Source organism: Artemia franciscana, chromosome 1, assembly GCF_032884065.1.
Source record: "Artemia franciscana chromosome 1, ASM3288406v1, whole genome shotgun sequence".
Classification (NCBI taxonomy): Eukaryota; Metazoa; Arthropoda; class Branchiopoda; order Anostraca; family Artemiidae; genus Artemia; species Artemia franciscana.
The window spans coordinates 59,133,424-59,150,277 of record NC_088863.1 but is presented as its reverse complement, the minus strand read 5'-3'; positions in this window follow the sequence as shown (position 1 = coordinate 59,150,277).

Below are 16,854 nucleotides of genomic sequence, written 5' to 3'. Positions count from 1 at the left end.
GTTTTTGCCCTTTTTTTTAGTTTTTTTAGTTTTTTTCCTTTTTCAGTTTTTATTTTTTTACCTTTTTTAGTTTTTTTTTAGTTTTTTTAGTAGTTTTTACCTGTTTTTTAGTTTTTTCTTTTTTAGTTGTTTTTCTTCTTTTGTATTAATGCTAAAGCCAAGGTTCGAACCTGCACCCTCTCGGACCTAGAACCTGGAACATAACGCTTTACCAACTCAGCTACTTCGGCTTGAATACATTTACCTTTTTTATTTTTTTTTTTATTTTTTTTTAGTTTTCTTTTTCTCCTTTATTTGTCAGTTTTTTCAATTTTTTAGTTTTAGTTTTTTTCTTTTTTAGTTTTTAGTTTTTTTTAGTTTTTTAGTTTTTTATTAGTTTTTATTATTTTTTTTTTTAGTTTTTTTTGTAGTTTTTACCTTTTTTAGTTTTTTTTAGTTTTTTTTTGGGTTTTTTAGTTTTTAGTTTTTTACCCTTTTTTTAGTTTTTTTAGTTTTTTAGCTTTTTTAGTTTTTTTTAGTATTTTCTTTTTAGTTTTATTTTGTAGTTATTATCTTTTTTAGTTTTTTTTCTTCTTTTGTATTAATGCTAAAGCCAAGGTTCGAATCTTGAACCTCTCGGACCTAGAACTTGGAACATAAGGCTTTACCAACTGAGCTACTGTATTTGTATTTGTATCGATTTAACGACACTTCTTTACTAAGGTCCCTGCGTCGGCCCTTCAGTGCATTCCTGCAGCATGGTTCGATCTCTGGGTCCCGTATTACCACGCTAAGGTCAAACCCACTGCGCCAACACAGGTAATTATATAACTGAGCTACTTCGGCTTGAATACATTTGTTTTTGAATTGGTATGTGATGAAATAATTCAGATGTCATATGCGGACAGTGACGTCTCTCGACACACAGACAGCTTATTTTTATGTATATAGAAGATTAACTTCTGATTAACTTCTCAGCAACTTTAATTCTTGCAAAAATAGAGAAAAATATTCATAAAGATAATACAGATTCAGAAAAAAAACTAGTAATTTCTCATATAAAACAAATAAAAGCAACGGTTTTGTGAGAGTTCAAGCTCATATAATAGACTAAACTAAAAGTAAGACCTAGTAAGATCTAAAGGTAAGAAAAGCAACTAGAGACTAGCAAACAGCTTGATAACCGATAAAAAAAGGCATCAAGATAAAAATGAAAAAACAAAGTATCTGTGAAGCTTATACAGCTTAGGCTTAAGAGACAGTTCTAGGATCAAATCAGAAGAAACAATAGTTTATTGCTGAGATAAACACCAATTCCATCTAGTCTTACATGGCAAGTCAAAAAGTTAAAAAAAGAGCTAAATTCAAATATTATTTGTATCTCTCGTTTTAACCTTTACTTCAAATTAGGCCAAAGATAAGATAACCATTGTTACCGAGAAGGCATGATCAATGAAAACTGTTATATATATTTTCCAGCTAGCCAGGGTTCTGCATTCTAATTAGTTCTAATTATTTCCAAAAAAAATAACCAGATTTTCTCTACTTTTAAAAGATGGTGGACCTGGAGACCTTTAATTGACTCCATGTTTTGACTGAATTAAGAATCATATTTTTTAATTTTTTTCTGATTTTCCTGGGTGATACTGTAATATAGATGGTATAGAATAAGATGTGTATAAGATAATATAGATGTGTATAGAAGGTGTGAATAACAGAAATATAGGGCCGTATAAGCCTTTTCAATATGGTATACATAATAAGAAAATATAATAAGGCATGTAAGAAAAAATTTAGTGAACAATACCATTAAACATATCAGTGATGTGCTAGTAACTCAGTAGAAAAGTCATAGGGGGATTTTTCTGGGAATAATTTAGCGCTAACTTTAATCATGAAGATAAGCTGCTGAACAGCAGGATTGGATTTTCTGCGGTTTCGCCTACAGCTTCTAGATTAGATTTGGATCAGAATCAAGTACTAGCTTATGGAATCTTGCCCATATAATGTGATTTTCATAAAAAAACACAGTAAATACCCTAAATGGTTGTGACAGTAGCTTCTTCCCAAAAGGCTATAGGTTACTATCAGTAAGACGGTATCCAGGATTTTCGTTTGGGTTAGGGGGGTATTTCTTGGAAAGGGATTACAAAAAATGTATATACAAAATAAATCAAAAATTTGTTTATGTGCATTTTTTACTTTTTCAAAGTCTTTTCGAAGACATTTGACTAGTAAAGTATGTCCGATTTCTAACAACAATATCTACTAAGCTTCAAACTTTTGGTTTTCTATTTGTAGATTTTTGATTGTTATAGTCCCTTGATATACGCAAGTAATTCTGCAATTACCACCCACCGGGCCGTTGCACTCGGCAAGCTTCTATATATGAATCCTCAATGTCGCTTGTCTTCTAACCGCAGACAGATTTCTGTCTTTCATATTGACGTCTTTTCAAAGATACTTGATTATTAAAGCAAATCCGATTTCCAACAACAATATCTTCTAAGCTTCAATCTTTTGATTTTCTTTTTTAAGGTTTTTGAATGGTTTCAATCTCTTGTTAAAGTATATACAAATATTTTCATATTTGCCAGTTTTTGCTCTTTAAGCAATTTAATGTAAACTTCTCCATACAGGAAAAACATAATTTTGTCCTCGTAAGTGCCGTCATTGCAATACCGATGTATATAAAATGGACGTCACTCACATAATTTGCTTTTCGCTAAAAGTAGGGCTCTTAGAGAATTTTTTCGAGCTTCTGACCTATCTAGATTGTTTTATGGGCTAGAATGTCTCAGGATTCCGATTTTTCTGGAAACATATGGAGTATTTTTCGAGAAAAACTAAATAAATACACAATTATTGCTCACTTAAAAATATACTAGCTGTTGGGGTGGCGGAAACAAACACGCATACATACAACTCATTTTTATATAGATACAAATGCTAATCAAATTGGGAATTGCACTCTTTTAAATTGAAAAGGCAGATCTCTTGGAATCAAAGGAATGCGAGGAATAAGAACAGCCTCACCCTCAAAAGGCCCTATCAAGATTGTTGCCTCTTTTACGTTTTCCAATGTTTTTTTTTTTTTTTTTACGCCAAGTCGCGTGCCATTGCAAAGCTTTGGTGGGTTGATATTTCGTAACAATTTTATTGGTACGCCTATTTTTAGTTCTAGCACGTGTGATGGAAACCCTGGGAGATCCAAGGAATTTAAAAATTCAGATGGATAATTAACCGCTTCATTTCGTTCCAGAACTGTGTCGATTGACTAGTAAAGGACTGCCTGGTCTGGAATCTTGGAAAAAACAATATTGTTGATTTCGTGGACGTCTATATTCTTGGCTGCCAGAATCGCTCGTTCACTTAGCCATTTATGATTTTTATAATTGGTTAGAATATTCGGAAATACTTTTTCAATCAATTCATTTTTGGACGTCACTAGATGGCAATTCATTTACAATTGCACGTAACTATTCATTTACAATGCATGAATTTGACTTGGAGTTGACGTTTTCCACACGTCATTGATGCAGTTATCCCAGTGTTGGTCATTCTCCAATAAATTCAGAGCTTGGCATGAACTACGGTAAATGTCATGTATAGTACCGTTTACAGTTCTCAAATACTCAAAGGACATCGGACCGGGTACATTGACCAAAAGCAGGCGTAGAAAGAAACATTCATGTTGATTGGGGTGAATGGTGTAGAGTCTTCCTACCGTGGTATCTTTGAAGATGGTAGGTTAGCCTTCGACTGACTTACCCTGTTTTTGACGTTCAAATGATTTATTTTTAGTATTCCACGTGTAATACGAAGGCACTTCAGTATACAGTAGTTTTTTTGTAAAAGAATCATTTTGGCATAACGAAAAGAAAGCACTTAAAATTGTATCTGGTGGATTCAGGGCTCTTTGTTGCACGTTGAATTCCAAAAAATAAACACGTTGACCATTCTTTGAATGTACTGCTAAGTGAACAACAGCTGGAATTCGTTCATGTATTGGAAATGAAAGAATTCGCCAAACAGCTTCATAAATGCTTATGTATCTTCCAGCCTGATATTTTGCGATTTCATCGATATCACTGATTTCGGACTGCAAGCCAAAAACTGCCATGTCACTGCCTTTGTTGAAGTATTTACATATGTATTTGATTGCCTTCACGGAGTTACAATATTCAGCGTTTATGTGTGCAATAAATGTTTTTGATAATAAAGGGGAATCAGGAACAACTCACTGGTTATCGACTTCGATGGTGGTACCGTTACGCTTCTTTATTATTGTTATCTTACCACCATCATCAGTAGATCTTCTTCTATATTGTGGTTAACCATCATTGCCAGCAATTGTGTTGGGTACTAAAAGTCGAGGATATTGCTTTGTGCACTTTCCTTTGGCCATGCATGGTGATTTTTCGTTCAGTGCACCACAAGGTCCATGTATCATATTTTTTAACCACAATACCATATAAACATTATCGACATTTTCATCAGGTATTTCAGTGGAAATCACATCATCAATTTCATTGGATGTAGTTTTATCATATAGCCAGATTAGTATATGTGCGTGTGGCAATCCTCGTTTTTGCCATTCCACTGAGTACATCCAGCATCGCACTAACCCAAACACTTTAAGTTTTACTTTATAGTTTATCAGTGATTTCACCTTTTTCCGGCAAACACAGGCCGTAATGTCAGGGCTATGAACCACCGATTGTCCTTGAAGTAAAAGCTGCTGTATCTCGTCCCAAGATTAAAGACATGTAAATGTAATAAATAAATCTGGAATACCATAGAGACGAACATGGGCAATAGCATCTTGAGCCTATTCATGCATGTGCCGGGGACTGCCAGGATGTGACGAAGGTAAAATCGTTAATCTTCCAACGTTTGTGGTATTACCGTCATTTACAACTGCATCTCGCAAATGAATGTATTGTTCAGAGCGGAGATTGGTCTGATTCAGACAGATAAATAGCAAACGTTCTAATTCAATTTTTGCATACATATCAACGATGTATTGGTGAAACAATTGACGGCATTTTAAAATATAATTGTCTTCATCCTGCCGAATCATTAGTCTATAGGAATGATAAGGTATTGCGCTGTATTTCTTATCCGTTTGTTTGTTAGTGGATGGATCTTGCAATTTAATATTAAAGTAATAGCCGTCGGCTCCATCCCAAAAAATGATAGGATATTGTAAGGCATCGTAGCATCGAGGAGTTTCAGCAATTCTTACCAACTGAGCGTTTTGCTTATGAAGAATAATATCTCGAGGGAAAAACTGATCACGGACCATAACAATTGCCACTTCGTCAATAGTTGGAGCATTGTATCTACGCACATGTTGGCCAGGAGGCATTTTGTCAGCGGAAATAACAATTTTATGCGTATCAGTAGGCGTCAAATAGATGGCTATTTTGAACAGACGCACTAAATTATTATTTTCGTGGAAAAGATGTTGCAATTGGGAAACGATTGCCCTTTCAACGTTGTTAGAAATTTTGCAACGTGCATTCAATTCAGAATTTATATCACTGATGAAGTACAATTGTAAAAATTGATGATTCTCGCCGTAGAATGGTAGAAGGGACCCTGCTTTATGATAAATTTGCCCTTTTACTTTGAAAGTAGGCATAAATTGATCGGGATTTTTGATTTGAGCACCAAAAGACGTCATTTGGAAGCATTAGTTATATTTTCTGATCTTTGATAAAATATGCTTAGATTCTGACATAGTTCCAATAAGAAAAGTCTGCAATGGCTCTGGTGGTACAGCCAGCAGAGGAAGTTTAACTTTTCCAGAGGCGCAACATATTCCCATTGTTTCACCATTAAATTTCAAGGCCTTGCAATAGAGACAAATTTTAGATGTAGTCCCGATTTGAACACATCTAAACAAGCTATAATCATCGAATGGGCTGTACCTGAATGCCAGGCGAAAACTTCCAGGCTGCTCTTGTGATTCCTCGGCACGCTTTCTTTTGGTGATTTCTCTTTGAGACGCAAGCCTGTTTTCATGCTTTTGTTGTGATTCCTCGGCACGCTTTCTTTTGGTGATTTCTCTTTGAGACGCAAGCCTGTTTTCACGCTGTTGTTGTGGTTCCTCGGCACGCTTTCTTTTCATACTTCCTCTATTAGCCGCAAGCCTGTTTTCACGCTGTTCTTGTGATTCCTCGTCAAGCTTTCTTTTCTTACTTTCCATATCAGCCGCAAGTCTGTTTTCACGCTGTTGTTGTGATTCCTCGGCATGCTTTCTTTTCATACTTTCTCTACTAGCTGCAAGTCTTTTGTCATAGACTCTTTGAGCTGCTTCCTTGGCTGTTGCCATTGTAGGATCTTCTTTCATTTTACAATTAAAAATTTCTCTTTGAACGATCTTCTTAGATACTTATAATGACGTCATATACTAAGCCTCGTCATAACAAACATGACGAAAAACAACTTCATGACGACATACAGCTAAATCCTTATAATGACGTCAGTCGAAATTAATATTTATTGGTGTTCCAAATTTAATACCCAGCGTAAGACTGAAAAGTCTAGCTTCGATTGAATTCATAGGCATAGAAGAGGGAGGGAAAGAGGGAAAGAGAGGAGATTCGATTCTTTTTAGCACCACATCCCTAAGAACGGATAAATTGAACTTGGCCAAACTTGATAGTAAATTCGAGTTAGGGTCCCGGTTATGCCTTTGGATATTTAGACGTACTACAATCTTTAAGGAGGAGGAGGGGAGAAGGGGCAGTGAATGAGAGTAAATTATTATCATTAGTAGCAAGTGTAACAGAATTAATTGTCGGATCCAAACTAAATTTGAGGAATAATAAAGGGTAGTGGCCAACTTGCACCTTATGAGATCTAGCCAAAATTTTCCAGAGAGAAAGAGGGGGGAACATCCCTAAATTCTTCTCAAACGAAGGGCCTATCTTATTCAAATCGAGCTTGGTGTTATGTAAGAGTAAGTGCCATGGTTTTGCCTTTTGTGAGTCCATATCCGATCAAACTGGTGAAAGGGTTTTTGTAAAAGTTTTCATCCCGACATCTACTAGAATGGGATGTCAGATCAAACTTGGCACAAAGTGAGAGCAAGTGTCTTACTTAGAAAACTTTGTGGTCTTGAACCGCTAGTCCGTGAGGAGAATAGGAAGCGGTGAGAGGAAGCAAACCTGGTGACTAAGGCACTTGCCAGAATAGATTATCCGATTTAAGCAAGTAACAGAAAGTGAGATGTCATTTTGTGTATTGTGCTTTTTGGGGCCCTCACTACCAGAGAAGGATATTCCCTCCCAAACTTGTTGTTAGGTAAGACCTTTATGTCTCTTAGGTCTGCAACTCGTAGGTCTGCAACGCGTTTAAAATTTATTGAAATAGCAATTATGCATAAAAAAGTAAATCTCAGAAAGACCCAAATATATTTGGTAGAATCTGCTCAAAAACTTAAGCTAGTATTTATTTAAATGAACCGTTAGAGCTACCGTATTAAGCTAAATAAAAATTAATTTATTTATCATATCAGTTCTGGTACTTTGAAAAAAAAAAAAAGGTCATATACCAGTGATCAGCGTTAAAAAAAAATTATTTGGCTTTAGACCAGTGGTTCTCAACCTATTTCAATTTTGGGCTATGCCACACCTAGGCATTTAAAATATCCTTATACCCCCCCTCCGGGTATTTAAATTTTGCTATTAAAATTTTTACGTGTATTCACCTGAACGAAGGATAAAAGGCAATTAACTTTGTAAGTTTCTTGGACCACTAGGTATATTTTATCTTAATGACAAATTTGTTTCAATACAGCATTTTTTATACAATGTATATCGTCAATGCAATAGTATCATCTATGTCTTTTGCTCCTTAAATGTACCTGAGCTGAAATCATTCGGATCATATTTTTTTCAAAATTTCTCTAAAGTAATAGTCAGCCGAAGGGTGGACATCCTGCCCATGACCCACTAAATTATTGTCATGCCCCACCCACGGGGCCAGCAACCCACATTAGGAATAAAGGTTTTAGACTAAAACGGTTTGACTTGCTACTACTACTAGTACTACTACTACTACTACTACCAACTCACTGCAGCATCAAGCCACGTGACGCCACACTGCTCTTTCACCCCATTATGCTCAAATCTTTCCTCTGTACCCCCTACCAAGAAGTTTGCAGCCCCTTTCGTGCTTATCTGCTTTTAGTTTGGTCTTGGATAGGTGGTAAAAAAAGACGATCTTTGGATATCTGTCACATATGACCTGCAAAAGATGTTTTTTTTTATTTCAGCATTTCTCTCATTCTAGCCCAACAAAGTGTAATATAACTACACTTTTTGTAAAGCTTGGCTCTTTTTTATATATGGTTTGTCAAACGGGTATCCAAAACCACCCATAGACAATTGTTCTAAGAAAAATTAACCAATCACCCTCCGTCTTCTGATGCACCAAGTTCAGAACAATAACCGATTACAGTAATTGCTGAAACTTCTAATATTCTAATATTTGGTCGAAGACTCAGTTCCATTCTTCTAAATTCATTTCAACTCTAAAAACAGTCTACTAAAATTCAAGAAAATTATGCCAATATAAGTACAGGAACTAAAAATTAGAAAATTTGCAATTTAAATTATCAGTGTCCTTAAAGTAGATGTACTACCTACCGACAATATATAAGCCCCCCATACAAAGCCAATAATTTACCAATAACCAATGATAAAAACCGTCAATAAGATAGTGCAAGGGAAGAAGTGGCCCATTGGGAACAGGCGCATTACCAAGGAATTAAAGTTTAAAAAACACCTTCTTAAGTCTTAACGTCAATTCTAAAAATGCAGACAAATTACTAGCAACATAGCGGAAGACTGAAGCAACGATCCAAGTTGTCACACAGAGGTTTTATTATCTGCAAAAAATTTTCAATGAGAAATATATATGTGTGTAGAATTAGTATAACAATCTTTAATCGAAGATAGAGAATCTGGAACAAATGGAGAAGTGAATATATTTCCCTGATATTTTTCTCTTATACCGTTTAAATTATAGGAGTTTCGTAAAAAAAATTCCCAAGTTTTATTAAACCGTAAATGATAAATTACAACAAGGTCTCAAAACCAAAATCCTCCAAATATACATATGTTGATACTGTCCAAAAGCAAAGACATCCTGTACTTTCTCAGAATGCTTTCCAAGTCTGAATTTCCAAGTCTATTTTATTTAGAAAAAAAATCAACATTATGCTTGACGTTCATTTTTTGGGAGCTAGGATTTTTTGAGGTCTGGTAACAGTGAGAACAAACACATATTTGGATTGAGAATCTTATAACAAATTTTTCAAAAGCTTACTTTCATCAAAAATTAAATTATTTTAAAGTAACCTATTTATCGTTAATTTCAACTTACTTTTTATCTACTACTACACCTAACTTTGGGAATAATTAAGAAGAACTTAAGAAAACCCTCAAAAATTCTGAAAGTTACTTTAACAAAATCTTAAATGCTTATATTATTCTTAAATTGCCTTAGTTAACCCCCCACCCCTCATTAATGGAACAATATATAACGCATTTTATATATCATCGTGATATTTTACAAAAGCACCACTTTTTCATGGTTATGCCAACAATGAGTGCTAATCAAGCAACGAAATTGTCAAATAAATTGGTAAAAATTATAAGGTTTAATTGTGAAATATAATAGTAAAATATCAACTCTGTACTGGCTCATTAGGGAGGGGGCAGGGATAAATTGAAGAAAAGGTGCTTTAGGAATGTCATAAGTAAGTATTCATGAACATTTTATAAAAATAAAGAGAGTTTTCAAAGTTGGAAGAATTTAGTTATTAGTAGAATACGAAAAAAAATATATTCTAACTTAAAAAATAGTAACACTAAATCATTATTTTATAATGCGAAGATTAAAACAAGCAATTGCTAATCTACAGAATGAGTTTGTAATTTCCCCAGTGGATAAAGCTAATAATAATTTTGCCATAATTTGTCAGAAGCTGTATTGTGATATCTTAAAAAGGGAGTTATGCACAACTAATATTTACGAAAAGGTAAATTTAGAGGATGAGAATTTAATTGAAAATACTGAAGAAATACTTTTTAAAAATTTTAATATTAAATTAAATGACATTGATAAAAAGTTCCCTTTCCTATATTGGACTGTAAAATTTCATAAGAATCCCCTAAACCACGGTTTATTGCTGGAGCAGCTAAATGTCCAACCCGCATTGCTGCTACTGACCTCTCTTTAATTTTAAAGGAAATTGTAAATAAACTCAAAACCTATCGTTCTGGTATTAAAAAGTTTTCGAATTTTAATCCATATTGGAGTGTTAATAATTCACTCCAGGTGATAGATTCTTTAACAATGGTTTCAGCTAAAGGAATTGAGTCTTTCGATTTTGCGACAATGTATACTAATTTACCACTTAATGTAGTGTTAGATAATTTAAAAACTGTTATCAAGAAATCTTTCCTCTTATCTAGTAAAAGGTTCTTAAAACTAGACAGTTATAATAAAAAAGCTATATGGACAAATTGCTTTAATACCACAGTTAACTTGAGATGTTACAGCTTGGATATGATTTTTGAGTTATTAGAATTTGTTTTATACAATACTTATATAAGATTTGGTGGTGATTTGTACAAGCAAATCGTGGGAATTCCCATGGGGGGGGGGAATGCCAGCCCATTTATAGCTGACTTGTTTTTAAGTCAACTAGAATATAAATATATGATGGATAAGAATTATCCAAATAATTTAAAACACGTTTTGTCAAATAATAAAAGATATTTAGAGGATATTTTGGTCTTAAATTGTAAGGATTTCACTGATATTTGTAAAAATATATATCCATCAGAGCTTACTCTTGAACGTAGTCTTGGCGCTGGTCATGAAGATTATTTCTTAGATTTAAATATTAATATTTGTGATAATAATAAATTAAGTTTTAAAATGTATAATAAAACGGATGATTTTGATTTTGAAGTGATTAGTTTCCCATTCCATGAAAGTAATATACACTCAAATATCACGTATTCGGCGTTTTTCTCACAGTTACTTCGTTATGCAAAGATTTGTAGTAATTATATTGATTTTAAAAATAGATGTAAAACCTTAAGCCAAAAATTGATATCAAGAGGTTTTTCTGCAAATAAATTAACTTGGCAATTTAAAAAATTTAGTTTTCATTATAACGAACCTTTAAATAAATATTAAAAGAATTATCTGGAAATACTTACAGAAATTTTCAACTAATTTCGGAGGTTCGACAAATGATGATGTAGCGCCATTTACTATGAATTGTGTTTCTAATAGAATGGATTTTCTTAAAAAAATAGCCACATGGTAACGATGAATTCTATAAGTGTTTAGTTCATTCATTTTTTTTTGCATTGTGTTAATATTTGTGATTTGGTAAAATTTATCATATTTAGTTTACCTATTGTTGCTAAAAAGAGGGATATATTAACAGGATAAGCTTGTTTTGGTGTTACTTGGTTGTTTTACATTTGCATTTTTTTTTTCATAAGCATGTATTTTGGGGGTGATACCTGACACGGGGATGCCATTGATATTCTGTGGTAGCCACAACACTTTGCTGGGTAGAGAATTTAAAGTGGCGAAACCCTATACGCAAGTGTATTTTCCTGATGAGTCCTTGTGTTGGGTTATTGCCTCTGAATTATTTGTCTTTATTATTTTTTCTATTGTTTGGGAAATGACGACTTATGCTTATTGACGACATGACTGCCTGTCCATGGATTATTCTTTATGGTTGATTGTGCATGGCTATGCTGTTTGACCTATGTGATTGTATGGATGAGTAGGGTAAGGCCTCATTCAAGTGCTGGTCTCAATTAATCACTAATTTAGGAAAACAGTCTTCTTTTTCACCTTCTGTCTTTTTTTTGTGTGTGTTTGTGCTGTTGCATTGGTGATTTCTCTTTTCATGATATATATATATATATATATATATATATATATATATATATATATATATATATATATATATATATATATATATATATATATATATATGTATATATATATATATACATATATATATATATAAATATATATATATATATATATATATATATATATATATATATATATATATATATATATATATATATATATATATATATATATATATATATATATATATCTATCTATCTATATAAAAATAAGTTGTCTGTGTGTGTGTGTGGATCTGTCGGGTGACGTCATGTTTGTGTGTCGACTGACGTCATGTTTGTCAATTGACGTCGTTTTAACGATTGAGCCGTATGCGTCATGAAGTTGTTTGTCGACTGATGTCAGGTTTGTCAACTGATGAAATTACATACCGGGACACCGGGGCACAAATGACGACCGGTACATAGGGAGTATAAATGACGACTGGGAACCTCAAAGAGAAATTAGAGACTGGGAAACCCGGACACAAATCACGACCGGGACACAGGGAATATAAATGACGACCGGGACACAGGGACAAAACAACGACGGGGACACCGGGGGCACAGGCGGGATATATAAATGACGACCGGGACACAGGGATTGTTCGAATAGAAATTACAGACAGGGACAACGGGACACAAATGCCGACCGGGACACCGGGACACAGGGAATATAAATGAAGACCGGGACACTCAAAGAGAAATTACAAACTGGGACACCGGGACACAAATGACGACCGGGACACAGGGAATATAAATGGCGACCGGGACACAGGGACACATCATTAGAATAATGAGGTATAGATCTGAATACGGATTTTTTTTTCCCATGGACAATTATATGTTGCATTTTCAAGAGTCAGTAAACCTGACAATCTATTTATATGCATAGACAATGGGACAGCGAAGAATGTTGTATATTCACATGTTTTACGTAGTTAAAAACCTATATATATATATATATATATATATATATATATATATATATATATATATATATATATATATATATACATATATATATATATATATATATATATATATATATATATATATATATATATATATATATATATATATATATATATATATATATATATACATATATATATATATATATATATATATATATATATATATATATATATATATATATATATATATATATATATATATATATATATATATATATATATATATATATATATATATCTATTCACAGGTGGGACACAGGGACACAACTACAATGGCGCGTAACTAATATGGCGCGTAACGACTTACGCGCGTGGGGGGGCTTGGGGGTGTATGGCGCGTAACTAGGTTTTGGGGTGGCGCGAAGCGCCACCCCAACAGCTAGTTTATATATATATATATATATATATATATATATATATATATATATATATATATATATATATATATATATATATATATATATATATATATATATATATATATATATATATATATTTATTTATTTATTTATTTATTTATATATATACAGAAAATTTTCAGGAGTAGAAGGAGGGATTTCCTGGTATAATTCTTAAAACAGTCCTAAAATAATTAAAAAATAGGATTTTCAACTGAAATTGAGGAGTAAAATTAAAAGTCAAAATGAAAGTTTTTATTGTATGCATGTTTACACTAAAGTCCTTTATTGTTTTAAAAAGTAGATTTGCGAAAAAGAATTAAACTTTATCGCAAGGAGCGGGGTGTCGAGGAGGAAAACCCCTTTCATATACGGAGTAATTCCTGTTCGTTTTAAGTTTTAATGTTGCTCCTTACTTTCATTTCAAAAAACTATTTTTTTAATTTAATTTCTGAAAGTCTAAATTAATGCATTTCTGAATTTGGCTCTCCGTACATAAGTTACTAAAATGAAATTTGCATATTAATTCTTTTTTTGGCTAAATGGCTTTCTCTTATTTTTGATCAGACGATTTTGAGAAATAAGGAGTGGGGAAGGAGGCCTAGCTGCCCTCCAATTTTTCGGTTACTTAAAAAGGCAACTAGAACTTTTAATTTTTAATGAGCATTTTTATTAGTAAAAAATTTACGTAACTTTAGAATTAACTTACGTAACAAACTTTTATGCTCTTATATTTTTGATTATATATATGAGGGGGTTTTTCCCCTCGTTAATACCTCGCTCTTCACACTAAATCTTAATCTGAATCAAAAAGGTCGTAGATTAAATAGTTGAAATTACTAAAAATAATTTAGCATAAAGAACAAAGTATTTATTTCCTCCTAAATGCCTCGGTCTTTATGATAAAGTATTTTTAGAACCCCTCATATGCGTTATAATCTCTGTTCGTTTTAAGTTTTAATGCTTCTCCTTACTTTCAATTGAAAAAACCTTTTCATGTTTATATTTTCATTGTTTTTTTTTTTAAATAGTAATGCTAGAAATTACCGTGACCTTTTCATTGAATTTCTCTTCCCCCATGAAATATTCCTCCAACGAAAAATCCTCCCATATAGCCCCCTCCGCTGAACCCCACACCCAAACCAAAAAATCACAATAACCATTACTGTATGTAAACATTGGTCAAAGTTTGTAACTTGCAGCCCCTCCCCCAGGGACTGTGGGGGGGGGGGGGTAAATCATCCCCAAAGACATAGTTCTTATGGTTTTCGACTATGCGGAACAAAATGGCTATCTAAAAATTTTGATCCAATGACTTTGGGAAAAAATTAGCGTGGGAGGGGGCCGAGGTGGCCTCCAATTTTTTGGTCACTTAAAAAGGGCACTAGAACTTTTCATTTCCGTTATAATGATTCCTATTGCAACACTTTAGGACCACTTGGTCAATACGATGACCTCTGGGAAAAAAAACAACAAACAAATAAATAAACACGCACCCGTGATTTGTCTTCTGGCAAAAAATATGAAATCCCACATTTTTGTAGATTTGACCTTGAAATTTATTCTATAGGTTTCTCTGATACGCTGAATGCGATGGTGTTATTTTTGTCAAGATCCTATGACTTTTAGGGGGTGTTCCCCCTATTTTCCAAAATAAGGCAAATTTTCTCAGGCTCGCAACTTTTGATGACAAAGACTAAATTTGATGAAACTTATATATTTAAAAAAAGCATAAAAATCCGATTCTTTTGATATATCATTTAGCATCGAAATGAACTGTTTGATTCTTGATTAATTTTCATGAAATTTCAAGACTTTACCATAAAGAACGAGGTTTGAGGAAGGGGCAGAACCTCTGCTATACGGCATATTTTCTATTAATCTTAGGCTTTAATATCGCTTCTTAATTTGCTAGTTAAAAAAACTGGCTTTTTATTTTTATTATATTTTGTTTATTTTCTAAAACTCCGAATTGGTTATACATAAATTTTTGCAAACGAAGGAAAACATGATCTAACAAAATAGGAAAATATGCAAACGAAGGAAATCGGGGTGCTAGGAAAAAAAATACAACAAAACCAAAGTATTGCTCTTCCAACACAAAAAGCATTGACAATATACTGATTCCCTTGCTCTTTTCTTTTTTTAACTAAAGTAATTGCTACATTTTTGATCAGCTTATGCAACATTCTTATGTATTTGGACACAGTACCCGAGCTTGTTCAGATCCTTAAATGAAACTCTAATTAGTAAGGTAATAACAATATAATATATAATAGTATAATATAAGATATAGTAGAATATAAATATAAATAATGTATTAATAAATTAATGGGTAAATACATAATTGCATTAACTTTTAGCGCTTGTGCCTATTTATGGCCTTAACAGAACTGGAGTGAGAACCAAAGTTGACTTCACTGCAGCTAAAGGTTCGAGTGCACCCACGGTATTTCTCTTTGTATCCAAACTAACCAACTCTACAGATGAAATAATCAATTAAAAATTTAAATTGATTTTATTGTAACAAAACAGAAAGTACAGAGTATATTTGTATATATGATACAATAAATCCATAAAATTAGACATATATGGCATCAGAAGTTTATTGAATTTGGAACCATCCTTTTTCATCAACCTTATCACCGTTTCATAATTTAAAATAAGAGCAAATTTTCTACTCGGCTTTCTCCCAAATCAAATGAATCAGACTTGAACCCCCTATGAGTCTGAGAAAATTTGTCTTATTTTTAAGAAATGGGGGTAATTAAACTTTCTAAAAGTAAAGAGAACATAATGAAAATCACTCCATCACATTCAGCATATCTGAAAACCCTGTTGTAGAGGTTTCAAGCTCTCATCTATAAAAATATGAAGTTTTGTATATTTTTTTTCCAGAAGAAAGATTACGAATGCGTCTTTTTTCCATGGATAATGGCATCGAACTAATAGTTTTAGAATATTAGAAGAGGGTTCATTCAAACAGGATTAAAAAGTTAAAGTGCCCTTTCTAAGTGACCAAAAAGATTGAGGGCAATTAGCCCCCCTTCCATCCTCTTTTTTCCTGACAGTCGTCCGAACAAAATTTTGAGGTGTCAATTTTATTCAGCATAATAGAAAAGTACAGTAACTATGCTTTAAGAGATATCGTGACCCCTCAGAGCCACTGGGGAAAGGTCTATAAATCATGAAATTTGATAATTTTTGACGTATAATATTTGTTATGTGGAACCATACAATTTGTTTTTCGGGGGAGGGGGTTTGTTTTCTGATCGGGGTATTTTCCACGAGGATAATTTTTAAGGAGGTGAACTTTCCAAGGAAAATTTGCCGGTATTCCATTACAAAATTCTTTTTATTTGTCTTGCTTTCTTTTCGCCGACTCGAATTTACATGTGCAAAACTTAAGGGGAATTGTCCTCTGGGGGGATTTCCAGCAGGTTAGAATTGTCGAGTATTTTTCCTTAGAGGGGCGATTTTCCAAGAGATAAATCCTCCTGAGGAAATTTTCGAAGGGAGCAATTTTTAGTTAGG